This window comes from Podarcis erhardii (genome assembly GCF_964252035.2).
Source record: "Podarcis erhardii genome assembly, chromosome: 9".
NCBI classification, from domain to species: Eukaryota; Metazoa; Chordata; class Lepidosauria; order Squamata; family Lacertidae; genus Podarcis; species Podarcis erhardii.
Window position 1 is genome coordinate 56,930,449 of NC_138512.1, and position 13,944 is coordinate 56,944,392.

General features: G+C 43.3%; 1 long non-coding RNA gene across 1 annotated transcript in view; it reads right to left on the reverse strand.

Moving 5' to 3' along the window:
* Positions 1–12,461, reverse strand: part of LOC309350414 — a 691,638-nt gene extending 679,177 nt beyond the window's left edge. Inside the window, exon 1 of the long non-coding RNA XR_014160334.1 lies at positions 12,361–12,461. This is a non-coding gene — a long non-coding RNA (uncharacterized lncRNA). The remainder of the gene's footprint in view (positions 1–12,360) is intronic.
* Positions 12,462–13,944: the final 1,483 nt, after the last annotated feature.

The following is a 13,944-nucleotide window of genomic DNA, read 5'->3' on the forward strand; positions in this document are numbered from 1 at the left end:
ACTGTCCTATAGCTATGAGCCAAAAGTTTATTTTAGTTACCTTCAAGTACAACTGCTTCTCTCATTTCAGTAAATATAAGGACAAGCCCTTAATGGGCAGTCACAGTCTTCAGTCTGATTATGCTCACATGGACATGCTCCCATTTTCATATGGTACTTATTTGAAACCATCTCCTGTTCCTCCTGAGTAAATTTCAATTAAGTAAAAACTTCATTTATTTATAATCAGGTAGCAATCTGAAGAGAGCTTTCTAGGCCACAGATCATTCATGGTACTAACATGGGCAATTAGTTAGTTTATTGGCACCTTAAACAACAAGCTTAGCAGCAGTATGTGGCACCTGTGAGAACTTTGGGGGTCCTGGCACCCCAGAAAAACCTGCTACTGTGCTGAAGCCTTCCTAGATTGCACTGATTGCTGTAGGTTAAATAAATAAGGGCCAAAGGCTGGGTTATGGTGGCCCTGTGTCCTACTTTACAGAGCGCAATTGTCTATTTTGAACCAAGAGAGGCATGAAGAGGGCGGAGGAGAAGTTAGCTTCACACAGGTGCAGTCTCAGATTGCTTGGGGAAAACTCTGGAGAGGAGGGGACTTAGGCAGCTGTGGGGAAGTGAGGACCTTCAGTCTCAGCAACTGCTTCATGAGAGCAAGACTTGTTGGAGATTAGCAGCTGTGCTCATTAGGCCTGACACTCCTGCGCAGATCCTGCTTTTCCTAATAAAGAGTTACCGTATATTTCGCTCTATAAGATGCACCAGACCACAAGATGCACCTAGTTTTGGGAGGAGGAAAACAAGAAAAAAAAATATTCTGAATCTCAGAAGCCAGAACAAAAAGAGGGATCGCTGCGCAGTGAAAACAGCAATCCCTCTTGCTGTTCTGGCTTCTGGGATAGCTGCGCAACCTGCATTCGCTCCATAAGACGCACACACATTCCCCCTTACTTTTTAGGAGGGAATATGTGAGTCTTATAGAGCAAAAAATATGGTAAGTCTAAGGTTACCAGATTTTTTTCAATGAATCCGGGGACACTTTTCAACTTCAATGGATTTTGAATGGGGACTGATTTGTAAATCCGGGGACTGTCCCCGGGAAACGGGGACGTCTGGTAACCTTAGTTAACTCTGACTTGCTCAGTGTGATTTACTGCTGGCTTGCTCCTGCCAATCAGGCGCAGCTTTCTGGTGCTGATCCCAGCACTGTTGCTGTTCCCCGCTGCTACTGGCCAGGTACTGTCCAATAAGCACCTCATGTGAGGAGTGGGGAACCTTTCTCAGCCTGACAGCCCCATTCTTCTCTGGGCTGCAACCTTTCTGAGAGCCCCATGCCAGTGGTGTGTGGAGCCAGATTCAAAAGTGGGTAGACCTACAAATGTACTCCTTCTACGGTAGGCTAGTTCTTACAGAGTGTGGGGAGAGGAGGTGTGGCCTGGAGAGGATTCTAAGGGCCAGACAGAGAGGAATTGGGGGCCACATTTGTCTCCTGGGTCTGAGGTCCCACACCCTTATCTCAGGATCTCCCAGTGTGGGAGGGGGTTAACCCGAGGACTCCCGCAAATCTGAGATAGCCCTGAACACAGCCCTGAACTTTTATATTGGTGGTATTCCATATATAAATTAAAATCACCATGATGATTACTGTTGTGTGTGATGCACAGCTCCTTCTTGTGAGACTCATTCTGCTTGAAATGTAGCCATCTGTAACAAAATCCAAATATTTATCTGCTTACTCACATTTCAAAGCTGTTGGCAAGAAAAAGACCAATAAACTTTGTTCATATTTTCCCCCACCAATCTTTTAAAATAATTTAATGTGTTTCAGTCTCAGGAATAATCACTTAACTATCCATCTCTTTTAATGAGATTCTTCTTTCCAGTATATAGTATGTCTGTTCTGATATACAGTTATTGCTAAGTATTATTCTGTTGTAAATTTTGACTGGCTAACTCTTCTGACCCTTCTAGGATTGTCATTTCTCTCAGCAAAGGATGTAGATTGGTGGTGAGTGTGTGTATAATTTATTATTATTATTATTATTATTATTATTTATTCTCATTCTCCCTCCTTTTTCCCTGATGGGACTCAAGGCAGCTTACAGATAAAAACAAGTATCACTCAAACAGAAAAAGTAAAAAACCCACAATTAAACACTGATAGAATTACAACTGTATACAAATATAAATTCTATTAAAACCATTCCAATAATTGCAATTAAACATCATGGTACTAGCCCTTTCATTAAAAACAGTCAGTTCACAAAAGCCTGTTGGAAGAAGAAAGTCTTTAACTACCGGCAGAAGGACGCAGTGGCGTAGCGTGGGGGGTGCAGGGGGGGCCGGCCGCACCGGGCGCAACATCTGGGGGTTAGGGGTAGGGGTAGGGGGCGCAAATCCACGGGTTAGGGGGCGCAAATTACTTGCCTTGCCCCGGGTGCTGACAACCCACGCTATGCCACTGGAAGGACGACAAGGAGGGAGCCAGTCTAGCTTCTCTAGGGATGGAGTTCAAAAGTCTAGGAGCAGCCACCAAGGCGGCTCTGCCTTCATCCACACCAAACATGCCTGTCAGGGTGGCGGGACTGAGAGAAGGACCTGTCCCAAAGATCTCAAACCCTGAGCAGGTTCATTTGAGGGAATATAGTACAGTGGTACCCCGAGTTAAGAACTTAATTTGTTCTGGAGGTCCATTCTTAACCTGAAACTGTTCTTAACCTGAGGTACCACTTTAGTTAATGGGGCCTCCCACTGCTGCCACGTGATTTCTGTTCTCATCCTGAAGCAAAGTTCTTAACCTGAGGTACTATTTCTGGGTTAGCGGAGTCTGTAACTTGAAGCGTCTGTAACCTGAGGTACCACTGTACTTAAGATAGCTTGGATGCAAGCGGTGTAGGGCTTTATAGAAACTAACCAGCGCTTTAGATTGTGCCTGATAACAGATCAGTACTTTGTGGAACTGTTGTACATACAAATTACTTAAATAGGACTTGGAAAAATGAAAGGGTCTATAATATTTAGATATGAAATGCCAACTCTGGCTTATAGGGATGCTGCAGAAATCAAAGATGGAGAAAGGAAGAAAAAGTAAACAAGGTGGAATGCTATGTAAATCTCTTGTTCCATCAGCAGAATTATTTCTCCTTGTGTAACTGTTATGTACTGAGTTGAATAGGATCCAAAATGCACCAGTCTGATTGGTCCTAGAACAATAGGGTCCAGAATGCAGCAGTCTGATTGGTCCACAGGAGCCACCCAATCCAGCTCCAGGTGGAAGTGAATCCGCAACCTGATTGGCCTATAGGAGAATCCCGGACTTAGCCAGTCATGTGGGGCCCACTGTTTAAATAAAATATATAAAGCAGACATTCTGGGGGAAATTCCATTCCTCCTCACCACTATGAGCTGAATAAAGAGCATGAAATCCACTCTTGACTCTGAGTATATTTCAGTAACAGAACATTCCCTCCCTCCTCTTTTGCTCTTGTGCACCCTCTAAGTCTGTTCCAGGGAGTTGGGGAAGCTCCTAGACCGCTTTTGGGGAAGGGGCAGGGAACACACAGGGGAAAGAGAACGGGGACAATTTCTTGCACAGGCTGAAATCCTCACATTGATGGAAAGTAATAAATTCGCCTTCCTCCAGCCCTCACAGATGCCTCATGGGTGGCACAAAACCCCATAAATTGCTGGCCTCCTCTCCTGGGTCAGCATCCCCCAGTCTTTGCTATATACTCTTCAGAGCCCTGCCAGTCCCTGACAAGATATTGCCTGCTTCTGCATCAGATGCACTGTGCCCTTTGTCACTTCCCTATCATGTGGCGATGACAGGGCAGTTGCCCTGAAAAGGTGAAGCAGCAGTGGCGAAGAGTCAGGAAAGGGATTGTGAAGTACCTGTACTGTATCTGTATTGTTTTCTGAATGTTGCTTGCTGCTTGGAGATTCCAGCGAAGAAGCAGGATACAAATCAAAGCAATCAATACAATTTTGTGCATTGCAACCAAAAGCATTATCTTTATACATTTCGACCCTCAAAAGTACACAAAGAGAAAGGAATTTTAAGATATTATTATTGGTTTTTAATTTATTTTACCTCTTTGTATTTTAACTTGTTTTTAAGTTACTGTGATGCTTTTCTTTCTTGTACAAAGCAACAAACAAAGGCAATGAATAATATTTATTTTTATTTAAATATTTAAAAACTGCACATGCATAGAAATTGTAGCAAGGTGGTATACGGTACACCTAAACACACAATCCTATAGTAACAATAAAAACATCAACAACATCTATCAAAAACTGATTGGTGAATTTCCTGTTCTTGTCTGTCTGAACAATACTGTTTTTAAAAGATGACTGGAAGAAATCATGGAGGACTCCTGCGAACGTCTGTTGGCAAGGAGTTCCACAGCGCAGGGCCTGTCACACTAAAGGCTTGGTTCCTGGTAAAGGCTGACCAAATCTCAGGGATTTAAGAAACTACCCAAAGTGCCCATCAGAAGAAAGGAAACAGACGCAGTAGAAAGAAGGTCACCTTACACCATACATTTAAAGGACATTTAAAGTGTTGGCTTCTCCAAAAGGATCATGGGAACTGTAGTTTGTCACAGAGCAGCAGTTCCCAGCACACTTAAACTACAGAAGAAGAAGAGTTTGGATTTGATATCCCGCTTTATCACTACCCAAAGGAGTCTCAAAGCGGCTAACATTCTCCTTTCCCTTCCTCCCCCACAACCGACACTCTGTGAGGTGAGTGGGGCTGAGAGACTTCACAGAAGTGTGACTAGCCCAAGGTCACCCAGCAGCTGCATGTGGAGGAACGGGGAATCGAACCCGGTTCACCAGATTACGAGTTCACCACTCTTAACCACTACACCACACTGGCTCCCAGTTCTCAGTTCTCAGGATTCTTTGGGAGAAGCAAAGATGATAAAGGATCTGGAAACCAAGCCCTCTTTTTAATGGTTGGGGGAGTTGGGTATGTTGAGCCTGGAGGAGACTGAGGAGGTATGATAGGAATCTTCAAATATTTAAAAGGCTATCCATTGCAGTGCTGTTTTTCTAGAAAAAGAGGTGCCAGAGCTCACCATGAACCCACCCCTCATTCTCTTAGAATGACAATGCCCCCCCCCCCCGAGAGGTGCCGGAACTGAGTTCCTGTGAGTTGCTGACCACATGGAAGATGGAGTGAGCTTATTTTCTCCTGCTCAGGAGGCTAGGACCCGAACCAATGGCTTCAAGTTAGAAGAAAGAAAATTCCAACAATTTATCATTTATATGTTGCTCATCTGACTGGGTTGCCCCAGCCACCCTGGGCAGCTTCCAACAAATTAAAACATCAAACACAGCATAACATCAAACATAAAAAACTTCCCTATACAAGACTGCCTTCAGATGTCTTCTGAAAGTCAGACCGTTGTTTATTTCCTTGACATCTAACAAGAGGGTGTTTCACAGGGTGGGCATGACTACCAAGAAGGCCTTCTGCTTGGTTCCCTGTAACTTTCCCAAAAGGCCCTTGGAACTGGACCTCAGTGTCTGGGCTGAATGATGGGGGTGGAGATACTCCTCCAGGTATACAACTAAACACCAAGAAGAACTTACTGACAATCAGAGCTGTTCAACAGTGTAATGGACTCCCTCAGAATGTGGTGGAGTCTCCTCCTTTGGAGGTTTTAAACAGAGGTGGGATGGCAATCTGAGCTGAGATTCCCGCATTTCAGGTGGTTGGACAAGATAACCCTTTGAGTCAACTCTATAATTCTATGAAAGGCTATCCAAGTGGTAAAAGTACGCCTTAAATGTATGGTTTGACTGAAAAAGAAACAAGAAAAATTAAACCTCCCAATAACATAAGTGCTTTAAACTTGTTCGTACATTGTTGCATCCTAAATCCTAAATGCTTTGCTTCAACAGCATTGCCCATGTTGGTTTCTCAATAGTGAGTCACCTTTGTGGTAAGCTACAGATTTGAGTGTGGTGGTAAGGAGAACAATACTGCTGAAGATGTAATCTTTACCTAAGAAGTATCTTATATAATAATGTCTCATATGACACCAGCTCCGATGGTTTGTTTGTTTATCTTCCACTTCTGAACCACTTCCCAGTATGAGTGGGAGAGGTGCCACCAGGAAGCTGAGCAAGAGAAGCAAGAGACTATATGTGTGTCCCTTTAGACTTTGTGCTGGGAGAGCCCCACCGAATATTGTTTCCCTCAGACCTGCATGGAGGGACTTGCTCTGCTTTCAAAGCATCAGAAAAATTCTGGCATCAACACTGATTCCTTCATTTCTCACCTATTTGCATGTCTAGCAACCAGCAAATCTAACACCAAGAAGAAGGACCAAAGACTGCTCATGTTTAAGAGCCATGAAAGCAACGGGTCAAGAATTAATGGGGGAACGGGACAAAAACTAGCTACTACCTGGGTACAGGCGAACAACTACAGGGTTTGCGTGAACAGCATGGTTATTATGGATTCTGTCCTGCCACAATCACCAAGTTGCTTGGAATGGAATTACTGTGATTCTGGTCCAGTGTTCGAACATCAGGTGAGCAGTCGGGTCCTACAGGGGCTGCCCCACTGACTGTTACTTCTTCCCTTTATTTGCTGTCTTTTCCCTTACAAATAAAAGCTTTCTCCAGTGCAGGTCTGGCGGACCCATGAGGCGAGGAGATTCAACCACCTCAAGCGGTAGGATCCATAGGGGCAATGGATCCTGATGTTGCTCTTTATTCCGCCTTCTCCCTGATGTCGATCTTCGCTCCTGCTTTCTTCCCTGGTGGGGAGAGGGGTGCCATTTTGTGGTTTACCTCAGGTACCAAAATGTATTGGGCCAGGCTTGCTCCAGTGGACCTACGCTCAAGCAGAGAGAAAAGCAAAGAGTAGACTCAGGATTGAGGAGCATACTGGAGAAAATTGCTAGTTTATTTTGCCACAGATTCTTTTAATGCAATAATAGGGCATTACTGGTGTATTTATTCTGCTTAATTGTTCTGTGATGCTTCCCAAATGCCACCATATCACTGCTGTCTGGAAGGGCTGCAGCAAAAGCAGGACAAACCCCCTCCCCCAGAACATTTGCAGTATGAAAAGTTATTGGATTTCAGCAGGAAATAAAAGGATACCCACTGACTGGAAATGAAGCCATATGACCACCCTAAAGCCTTTGTAGGTGCAAAAAGTATTGAGAGGGGAAGCACGTATGACTCTCCTAATACCAACATGAGCACAATAAAAAGGATGTCTGGAGATGCCCAAAGTTAAACTGGATGCTGTAAATCTCATGTGGTAAGGTAAAGGTAAAGGACCCCTGGATGGTTAAGTCCAGTCAAAGGCGACTATGGGGTTGTGGCGCTCATCTCGCTTTCAGGCCGAGGGAGCTGGCGTTTGTCCGCAGACAGCTTTCTGGGTCATGTGGCCAGCATGACTAAACTGCTTCTGGCGCAACGGGACACCGTGAAAAGTGCCAGAGCACATGGAAATGCCATTTGCCTTCCCACCACAGTGGTACCTATTTATCTACTTGCACTGGCATGCTTTCGAACTGCTAGGTTGGCAGGAGCTGCGACAGAGCAACAGGAGCTCACTCCATTGCAGGGATTCAAACTGCCAACCTTTGGATCGGCAAGCCCAAGAGGCTCAGTCGTTAGCTTTAATCTCATGTATGGCAAAATGGATAATTATATTTGTTGCTATGTGTTGCCATGTGCTAGTAATTTCTTAGGGGGTAAAAACAAACCTTTGAAGACTGTACCAAAATTAAAGACACAAGTTTTGGTTTTCTTTGAAATACAAGGAGATTTTCCATTTAAGGAAAAGATCATAGGGTTGAAATCTGGACGACTTCATGTGAATCCCCACCCCAATGAATGGTGCAACTTTTCCAAAGGCTTCCTTGTATGTGGGTAAAACAAATTCTCGAACTGAAGGGATTTGTTGCCATGTTTAAAAGGTCTGTTTTCTTTGGTTATAAGTGGAAAGAAGCAAGCAAATGTTATGTAATAGGCACAGTAGTAATGAAAGGGATCTTCAAGATGTGGTGACTGTTCCTCTGGCAGGAATGAATAAAGGTAACGGTTGAGAGCATTCTTTCTCAATGTGTAAACACAACTGCTGGTTTCTTCATTTGGTGACCCTATTCAGGGTTGTGTCCACTGTCTGGGCTGCCTTGAGTGTACAAGAAAACCAATAAAATCCCCAGTAATTAAAGCTTCTTCCATCCTAGTGCAGAACAGAAACTGACTCATTAGGGAGCAGTTAAGCCCCTCTCCCTAGAATATTGCTAATCTCCTAGCCTCCCTGGAAAGGAAGTACTTTCAAGGAATAAGCTTTTAATTAACATTGTAAGGTACCTTTGGTGAATGGTACTTACTTCAGAGAAAACATTATAGAAGGAGCATAAACATGAGGGAGGGGGAAAGGAGCACTATTGGTAGGGAGGAGAAATGCAATTCAGTTGGCATTTAAATGTGAACCACCCAGATTGGTGCCATTTGAAACAGCACGAGAACTAAAACACATCCATCCTCCAACATTTGCACTTCTCTGAATTTTGCAGGGCAGGGTTTGTTCTTGGCTACAGCTTGCATTTAGTGAGGAGGGGCCTTGACCATGAGCGTTCCAGTTGGACAACATGCAAAGCCAAACCTTGGTTTAGTTTAGTTTAGTTTAGCACAGCAGCAGGAAGGACACGGGGAAGAGTCTGCACGTGTTGCGTGATCCAGCTCATCGGCTGACCTTTTATAAGGCATCTTCCTATATTCCTATTCAGCTAGACCTGGGTACTGAAAGAAGACCTCAGTCTCTGTCCTTTGTGGGCTGGGCAAATATTTAAGCAACGTTCTAATTTTAACAAGGGTTGTTTAATACTCTTGAAGAACAGATTCATAAGGTTGCCTTGTGGGAGGACTTCTATTTCTTGTTTCCCGTACCACTGCTAAAAGCGAGCAATTGAAAACTGGCTTCCCAAATATATTTCAAAGAACCCATCTGAAGTCTTTTCGGGGTGTGATCCAGCAGATGCAAGCACAGAAAAGAGAACTCTGTATTTTATACACTGGGCATATCAAATAGCACGCACACCCTCACCTGATGACTCTGAAAAAGAAAACTATGTAGGGCCGTTGTGAAGAGAAAAGATATATAAATAGTTCACACCATCTGAGCTATAAAAAATCTTACAAAAAGATAATAATTGCAATGACGGGAACTGCAAAGGAAATAGAAGGAGGGCTTGCTCAGAAAATTAATATTAAGATGCTATATAGTAATCTAAAACAAAAAAGGATACAACAGAGAACAAACAGAACTACTATATGCTTATTAGAGGAAACAATGTGCAATTGCACAAAGTATATCAAGAGAAAACAGTTCACAGACTGAGGATGTTTAAACGGCAATCATCAGGTGAGCTCTCTTTATATTAACAACAAGTTGAGGCAGAAAGAGTAATAGAGGGCAAATGTTTGGGCACCTGCGTTCTAGCAATTCTGCCGGAAAAAGAAAACATTTGGTCTTCTGATTCAAAGCTTTCTTTGTTCTTTAGCTTTTTACTAGCTTTTTTGATACCCCTTTGCCCTCCCTTCTTAAAAATTACTGGCAGGTTTCATTCCCCCCCCCCCACTCTGCCCTAGCATTTTGAAGTATGATTCCACATTATAATTTTCTGGAGAACAAAAGCTCCCTATTAACATACTTTTCTGCAGCACAGTGAAGGATTGCAATCTAATTTCAGAGAGATATTTGATTAAAATCTGATCAGTAAAGTCAACAACCTTTGAACATACTGCATAAAGGTATACAAATAGTAATTTGCAGTTTGAAAAATATATATCTTCGGAACATAGGTAACTGCCTTAAACTGAGATCACTTCCAGGTTGACACTATTTTCAGGTGGGATTCAATTAGCACATGTGGCATAGTGGTTAAGAGTGCTGCACTAGGGCCATGAAGCTCTCTTTTTCTAATTTCCCCAATCTTACATTCACTTCTCCACATCAGTTTGCACTTTGTCTCTTTTTAAAAGCATGTCTTCACCAGCATTTTAGTGCAAATTTCTCCAAATATATACATTTTGTATGCCATTTTGCCTAATATACAGGACACATTTTTCTAAAGCATTTTCCCCTGATATAACGCATTTTCATATGTTATTTTTGCTAACATATATATTTATAAGAACCCTTTACCCTAGTATAAGCATTTACTTGACTGAAGAACTGCATCACAAAGTTCAGAGAAGTGTGGATTTGAAAGGATGGCTGAGTTTTGGCCCATATGTTGTTATAGAAATGTGAATTAGGTAGGTTCACTTTTGAATGCAAACTGAATTGAATTTCGCTCCCTTCCTTAGCTGTGCAGTCTGAGTAAAAGCTGACTTTAGAACGCAGAGGCTGTTAGCTGTCCCAGATCCCTGGAGCCAAACTGTTTGCCTGGTTTCTATAAGAAACTTTAAGAAATGATGGTGATCGATTCTCCACTGGTCTTCAGAGGCTGAACGTGATGACATTCAGATCCTTTCCAGCTTTACGTTGGACGTGCCTGCATTTACTCCCCTGTTATCTCTATTCTTAGAGATACGGATGCGTTTCCAAATCTCTTTAAAAGGGATATGAAATAAACTGTTTATCCTTCGAAGATAAATAGGTGTTCCAGAAGTGTTCTGCTTTATGTTATAAAGAAGCACGGAAGTCAGCAACAAGATGTTCCAAAGAGTGAAGATGGAAAGGAAGGTGAATTAAGGGGCAATGGGGATGCAAATGGTGGAAGATTGGACAGGGGGTGGGGATCCAGTTTGGAAGGAGGAAAGCATTTTTGGCTTTGGAATGGAGAACGGAAAAAGAAACAGAGAAGTATTTTGAAGAAGCATCCAACCGACCACAACTAACCAATATTTTTTGTGAACATTTATCCTCCGCAAGGAGCTATTCTACACAATGTTGCTTTTTTTTTTTGAAGGGACGGTGAGTTCTCAGTAGGATCTCCTGCTACCTGATTCCTTTGGGACTAGTTATAGGCCAACACTGGCTGAGGGCTGTTGCCCATGGCATGTTTTTAAAAACAAACAGTCCCTCTCCAGGGTCTTGTCGACCAGGCAGTTTCTGTTATGTAGCCAGTATTCACCCTTGAGAGTTGGTACTTAAAGATCTAACCCCAAACAAGTTATGGACTCTTGTTGCCTTAGGAAGGACTGTCAACATTCCGTGTGTGTACATTTCGTAGACTCCAGAAACAAAAGCAGAGCACAAAGTGAACCAAAAAGAACACAACGTGAAAAGACTGACAGAAATTGTTCCAGGTGGTGACAAATTTCTGTTTTTGCAGAAAATTTATTTATATATGTCTTGCCTAATTCCAGCATACCAAAATCTGGAAACATCCTGTGGAAACAGTATTTTTTTCCTAATGGTTTGGGGAATAAAGATAATGGTAGACGGTCTGGATAATAGTCCGCTGATGCATCCAAAGAAAGTCAACTTGGAATGCAGGAATGCATAGAAAACCGTTTGTTTACATTGTGACTCATTACATCTGCCATTCTGTGACTTGTATGTAAGAGCAAGACAGAAAGGGTGGGGGAGAGGAGGGGACTCTGCACTCTCTGGTGGGGCAGCAGGAGGAGGTCCAGGAGCCAAGTGGCTCATCCGAGGCTGTTGTCTGTGCTGAAGGTTCAGGCAGTCAGAAAGCGATGACAGGAGCCAACCATGTTGCAAATCCTATGGGGGTGCTTGACCTGGAAACTATGATTAATCCCAGGCCAGGAAAAGGAAACAGGAAAACTGAGGACAAGCAAGGAGAAAGGAACAGGAAATGGCAGGCCGGGAAATGCTAAAAAAGAGGCCGAAGGCAGGGAGGGGCGAATCCTGCTTCAGCTCCACCCCAGACTGAAGGGAAAGTTAGGGAAGAGGTGGATAAAGGATGGTTGTTGACCTTCTTTCCTCCCTCCCGGCAGAGAGGGAGGCTTCGATCCTGTAGGTTCTGCTTCTCAAGAGCCTCCACCACAGGGAAAGCTCTTCAGAAGCAGCAGGATGCAGGGGGTTTGATCCTGAGGAGGTGCTGCTTCTTCTTAGGAGCCTTCCCTGAGGGGTCTGGGGGTGACTAGCGCATCATCCAAATCAGAGTTTTCTTCAGACCAACCCTTGAGACCTGAAGCAGTGAGCAAGACACTGATCACCTCCCACAAGTTGGATGGCAATCTTCTGAAATGGGAAGCCTTCCTGCTATGTATGCCAGTAGGTTAAAGTTAGGTTCTTCTTTTGACACTGCATTGGAATGCAGATGGCCCCTTCTCCAGATACAGTGGTACCTCGGGTTAAGTACTTAATTCATTCCGGAGATCCGTTCTTAAGCTGAAACTCTACTTAACCTGCAGCACCACTTTAGCTAATGGGGCCTCCTGCTGCTGCCGTGCCGCTGGAGCACGATTTCTGTTCTCATCCTGAAGCAAAGTTCTTAACCCGAGGTACTATTTCTGGGTTAACGGAGTCTGTAACCTGAAGTGTATGTAACCTGAAGCTATGTAACCCGAGGTACCACTGTACTAACTCACAGTCCCTTAAGAGAGTTGTTGAATATTCTTTTAACACTGATGGGAGGCAGACTTGGGGGCCCATCCACTGTTGCTCTACAAATCTGAGGGAGAATGAAAGGTTTTGCTTCCTGCTATAGAAGCCGATTTGCTTCAAGTATGCTCTGCTTGGGTATTTATTATGTGAAACAAATATAACAAAGACATCACGCATCTCCGCTACTCTCTCCGCCAAGGAAAACTAAGTCCTGCAGTGATATCTCCGGCTTCTTACCGCCTGGGGAAGAGGGGCTTGCATAACTCCATGAAAGTAGAGGAGACGGTTGTTTTTATAAAGATTCACATATATACGCTATGTGATCATTTCAGTTTGTTTCCTCTTTGATGAAAAATAGATCATGCACATTGATGAACAATAAATAGATAGGAGGTGAATACAGCCTGATCTGCCCTTGGATTATAGCCTCATAAATTATTGTTTGAAAGATGCTTTGATCACATCTTTCAGTCTGACCCTTGGCTAAACTTCATTCCTATCAAATGCTATGTTTTTCACAGTTATGAAAAATAACATATTACGCTCAATATTTGTACAAAGCGCTTCATGCTGGAATTCCAGACGTATAGGGGCAAGGTGGAAAAATATCAAGCTGATCTTTAAAACACGACTTTGAAAAGGAATATTTGATTATTGAAACTGCTTGAACCTTCACAACTAGAGAATTGTTGTGGAGGCAGGTTTTTAAGTTTTCTAATTTAACTGGTTCTAATTCATTGGCTGTGAAGTTACTATTATCCAACATGAGCCATTTGGAACTGGCAGGTTACAAATCAGAGAGTACTGTCAGACTGTCACTGTTTTGTAGGAGTGGTTCAAGAATGTACTGAAACTTCAGGTTTCTGCATTTGAAGTGGACTGAAAGACTCCAGTCATATCTGCACCATACATTTAAAGCAGTATCCTACCACTTTAAACAGTCATGGCTCCCCCTACCCCCCCCAAATCTGGATATTGTAGTTCATTAAGGGTGCTGAGAGTTGTTAGGAGATCCCTATTCTTTTCACAGACCTACAATTCAGAGTGGTTTAACAGTCAATCCCTCTTCCCAGGGGATTCTGGGAAATGCAGCTTCGTGAGGGGAAAGGGGGTCTCCCAGCGACTCTCAGCACCCTGACAAGCTAATTATCATTTATTTTATGATGAATTAGGGGACCTCTACCCTGTGGGCCAAATACAGCACTTCAGGCCACTGTAACTGGTCCCTGGGATGGTCATTGTGCCATACCACTTACCAAGCTCATTCTGTACTCTTGAATACTTTTGCCTGGTTGGAAAGTTTCCTTGAACTATGATGAGGCTTCTTGCTTAACTGGACTGAGAGATAGAGAAGGGATGTAGAAACATCTGGCCTTTGCACAGCT